This window comes from Acinonyx jubatus, chromosome D4 (genome assembly GCF_027475565.1).
Source record: "Acinonyx jubatus isolate Ajub_Pintada_27869175 chromosome D4, VMU_Ajub_asm_v1.0, whole genome shotgun sequence".
NCBI classification, from domain to species: Eukaryota; Metazoa; Chordata; class Mammalia; order Carnivora; family Felidae; genus Acinonyx; species Acinonyx jubatus.
Window position 1 is genome coordinate 85355567 of NC_069391.1, and position 5325 is coordinate 85360891.

Genomic DNA, 5325 nt, shown 5'->3' on the forward strand with positions numbered 1-5325 from the left:
CTTTTTTCCTTTTTATGTGATTACGCTGATATTTTAGAGAAAATGAAATTACTGCATCCCAGCTGGGAAGTCCTTTTGAATTTATAAAGTGCAGATATTGCCAGAGGACTGGAAAGTTGAGGCAGATCTCTTATCCAATCATCAATAGATAGTTTTGTTTTTTATGATCCTTCTTACAAAAGTTCCACTGTGGTTACCAGTGTCCAAATTTAACATTAGTGTTACCCTTGACGACTGAATCCAAGAGCTTCTCTGGAAATTATTCCAGCTAGTGTAAAAAGATGATTATAGTTGTAGAAACATTTGGGGTGCCTGGGCGGCTCAGTCGGTTGGGCGTCTGACTTAGGCTCCGGTCATGATCTCACGGTCCCTGAGTTCGAGCCCCGCGTCGGGCTTTGTGCTGACAGCTCAGAGCCTGCTTCCGATTCTGTGTCTCCCTCTCTCTCTGCCCCTCCCCCACTCATGCTCTCTTTCTCTCTCTCTCTCTCTCTCTCTCAAAAAGAAATAAACATTAAACAGTGTGAAGGCAAAAAAAAATTTTTTTAAAGATAAAAATGTTAAGGCAGCATTCTAAAAAAACTCTGTTCATTCAGAATCTCAGACAGGGATCTTTAACAATATTTGAAAGCACTTTTGGGGCATCTGTGCGGCTCAGTCAGTTGGGCGTCCGACTTGGGCTTGGGTCATGATCTCGCGGTCCGTGAGTTTGAGCCCCACGTCGGGCTCTGTGCTGACCACCGGGAGCCTGGAGCCTGCTGTGGATGCTGTGTCTTCCTCTCTCTCTGACCCTCCCCCATTCATGCTCTGTCTCTCTCTGTCTCAAAAATAAATAAACATTAAAAAAATTTAAAAAAAAAAAGAAAAATTTGAACTTAATGTGTCTGAGGGTGGCTTTGTCAGATTTCCGTTTGTGGTGAGATCTTGATCCATTCTGCCAGAAATTATTATTTGTTACTATCTGTTATTATTACTACTATTATTTTGAACAAGGGGCTTTTAGTAAAGCTCCTCCAAGGGGACTAGATCAGTCCTTTGTCCTCTGCTTCTCACTCCTGGATGATGGATAAAATGTTGAATGCGGCGGGCCACGAGGCAGAGCTGAAGCAGTCCTATTAGCCCCTTATTATCCACATCTAAGCTTCTCATTTCACGGGGAAAATGAAATCGTTACTATGTTTACGCTACTGTTTTTCCATTTTTTTTTAATGATTCAGAGCTGAGTATAATCTCTAATTGCAATGCGAAGGCTATGATCACAAGATACTTTAGGTTTAATTTGTATGAGTAACATTCTCTTCATCATTCTTAAGTCTAGAACATCAACACGACAATAAATCAAGCCCTCCTGTATAGTATTTGCTGATGTCCATGGTGTAAATATTCCCACTGTGGCTGATTTTGAGATGACAAGGTGACGTTACTGAGGGCAGAGTTGGGAACGTGTGCAATCTCATACCATTTTAAAACATCGCCACCCCATAGATAAGAGAGATGTATACCTCAAGAGCACAGATAATGGTAAAATGTAGAAAAACAATTGGGAAGTGAGGAATTTTGCGTACATAATACCTTCGTTTTCAGTATAATTAATTTAATTGCAAGTCTATATAATTTCACTCTTAACAATGACTGTGTCTAATCCCGAAATCACAAGATTCCTGAAACTTAACAACCGGCTTCTGTGAACTGGTACAAGTCTTACTTCCACACCACTGGAAGTTTCCACACCATCTGAATGATGGGTAACAAGAGGGACAGACTGTAGTAGACAGTCACCTGCCAGATAGCTATCCTTCTATTTTCCCTTCCTAACAAAATCTGATTTTATTAAATGAAGCATATGTCACGAAATGGCATTTCTGAGTCTTCCATGTAGATGGGGTGGCTTTATCCTTCTAGCTAATAAGTTGTGAGTGGATGACATTGAATGAGATCATAAAATCTCCTTACAAGTGGGCAGGAGGAAGCTGACCTGTGCCTTTTGTCCCTTGCCCTTGCCATTGATACTGGACAGGTTAGGCTAGATAATGCTCCAGTAACACTTTGGTCGCCAAATAGCAGAGGCTAACACGACAAAAGTTAATTTTTCACTTCATGGCCGCTGCAGGTTTCTGGGGCAGCTCTGATCCACGTGTCACTCAGAGACCCAGATGCAGTGACTGCGCCATCTTGGAGCTGTACGACCTGGAACACGCAGCCTCCTCAGGCGACATGACTACTTTTCTATGATTCAGCCCGGAAATGAAACTCTTCAATTCTGTATCCAGCCAATTGGTCAGAATTATTCATATGTTTCTGTCTAACTGCAGGAGGGTAGGAGGGTACCTTCCTTAATTGAGAAAAATAAAACATCAAGGTGTGCCTGGGTGCCTCAGTCGGTTGGGCATCAGACCTTGGCTCAGGTCATGCTCTCATGGTTCGTGAGTTTGAGCCCCATGTCAGGCTCTGAGGGTCTGGAGCCTGCTTTGGATTCTGTGTCTCCCTCTCTCTCGGCCCCTCTTCTGCTCTCTCTCCCTCGCTCTCTCAAAAATAAGTAAACATTAAAAAAATTTTTTTAAGAAAAATAAAACATCTGATTTGTTTAAGGCCATCAATTTTGGATTTCTCTCATAACCAAATATAATTCCCAAGCAATACAATCGGTACCAAGTTTTGTAAGTGAACTATAGGTACAGTCAGTGGCATTCAGACCGTGTTATATTTTGATCCCACTGGAAGCATATACAAGAGTCAGCTAGTGAAGACAAGTGGAAGCTATGGACCCAACGCCAGCCTCATTTTGCCAGGGAGAAAGACCCACATTTTAACAAGAGACCCCAGTCCTTGTATACTCCCCAAGCAGAGTGAGTCATGAAGAATGCAGTTTTTCCCTAAGAAATAATTTTGAACATTCATGTGGTTTTCTCTTTTGCCTTTCTGAGTATAAGACCTTTGCCCTAATCTACCCCCAGGTATCCATCCGTCTGAGAAGAGATTAGAAATTAAAGCAGAAAGTATGCAAAGGGAAGGAGGAGGTAATATTCAGCTCCTGACATCAGAAATCGGATGGTGCAACAACACAATGCCCTGTGAGCCAGGTTGTTTTCCTGACAAAGAATTTTTCCCAATTCCCGCCTGCCCCATTTAGCATATCAAGGCCAAACCCAGCCTTAGGTTTGATCTGCCGTCAGAAAGAAAAATGATAGGACACAAAATTCATTGAGAAACCTACCCACCTGGTCCCTGAAAACAGTAGGAAGACAGGGAAGGAAAGGAGACAGGGAGAGGGGGTGTTGTGACCAGACCTGAATGCCTGGTTGTGTCCTCGCTAGGCTTAGGCTGAAAGGCGAGGGAAGTGCACTGTATCAGCCACGACAGGTCTGAAGGTGAACCCGAGGCACAAGCACAGAAACATGACAAACAGGGGCAGAGAGAGGAGCGCCCGCGGTTAGCGTTTCCAAGCTGTCCTTAGTCTATACATGGGACAGATACGGAGTTGAAGCCAGAGGGCATTCCAAGAGGTCCCCTGTGGCTGGGTGAGGTGCCGGAGGTCACCTGCCAAGTCAAAGGACAAGCCAGATGACACAGCTCGGGGCTCAGCGGGCTCTGGAGCTGCAGGATCCGAGTGAGGAGGTACCGAAACACCACAGAGCGTCACCTGAGTCAAAAGAAGGGATCCTAATAGCATTTGAGATAGTCATGCAAGGGTCACGTGTGTGGGCAAAGGACGTCCTCCCAGAGCCCCAGTGGCTCCCAGCCAGTTCACACCAAGGAACAGCATGTGTCTCTTCCCTAACCGACCTGGCACCTCAGAGAGGCACACCGGCCACCTTGCCCCTAAACACGTGGGTGTAACTTTAGAAGAAGGAACAGGAAGAAAGGTAGGCTTTTTGAGGACATTTTTTTTTTCCCCTAGAGAGACTAAATTTTACTGCAAGGTTGTGAGAAGGGAGATGACTCATTTTCAGAAATCCCAAATAAAACTGTGCTGGCTAGTTAACAATAGGTTTAAACCCTATTGGAAATATGTACGAACCCCCTACCCACAACGGAGTCCCAAACCCTTAGACACTTCACTTCCTGGTTCGGGAGATGACTCATTTTCAGAAATCCCAAATAAAACTGTGCTGGCTAGTTAACAATAGGTTTAAACCCTATTGGAAATATGTACGAACCCCCTACCCACAACGGAATCCCAAACCCTTAGACACTTCACTTCCTGGTTCTTCTTCCCCTCTCCATTTCCGGGGTCTATTTTTTGCCAATGAGCATGCGCCAAAGAACTGCAGTCTCCGCGACACCTCTAGGAATGTACATATGTTCGGGTCAGACGACCTTTTGGCCTTTGGTGGGCAGAGACCACTTCCAGGTAAGGCTGTAACCTCTGTAGTCCTCAGCCAATGAGGAACGAGGGGAGGGGCTTCACGCTAGGAGATAAATTGCCTGCTATAACTGCCCCCCCCCCCCCCCCCCCCCCCCCCGCCGTGTGCCTGTCCATCCACACCTGGTCTTGCCAAACGTTGATTAAAGCCTGACTTCATGGCGCGTGAGTCTGGTGTCTCTCCTTTGATGGGATCAATGGGCTTATTTCTTACAAAAGCACCATTTAAATTATTGGATTGGCCAAAACTGAATCTAGATCAGATTAATTCATAGGCGTACTAACAAGGTAGTTTATACTGATCTTCAGGAGGCACAGGTAACCATAGACAAAATAGAGGAACTAGCCTATCTTTAGCAGTGCAACGAGTTAAACTTTGCGACCTCACCATGGAATATTTTCGCCGCCAGCTACTCTCAAGGTATGCTGGTGACACTGTTTGGGGTATAAAATAAGCAGATTTTCAGGATCTCTTTTGCACTGCTGGTGGGAATGCAAACTGGTGCCGCTCTGGGAAACAGCATGGAGGTTCCTCAAAAAATTACAAATAGAACTACCTACCCTAGACCCAGCAATTACACTACTAGGTATTTATCCAAGGGATACAGGTATGCTGTTTTGAAGGGACACATGCACCCCCATGTTTATAGCAGCACTATCAACAATAGCCAAAGTATGGAAAGAGCCCAATGTCCATTGAAGGATGAATGGATAAAGAAGATGTGATATATATATATATATATATATATATATACACACACACACACACACACACACACACAATAGAGTAGTATGCGGCAATCAAAAAGAATGAAATCTTGCCATTTGCAACTATATGGATGGAGCTGGAGGGTATTATGCTAAGTGAAATTAGTCAGAGAAAGACAAATATCATATGACTTCACTCATATGAAGACTTTAAGACACAGAACAGATGAATATAAGGGAAGGGAAGCAAAAATAAT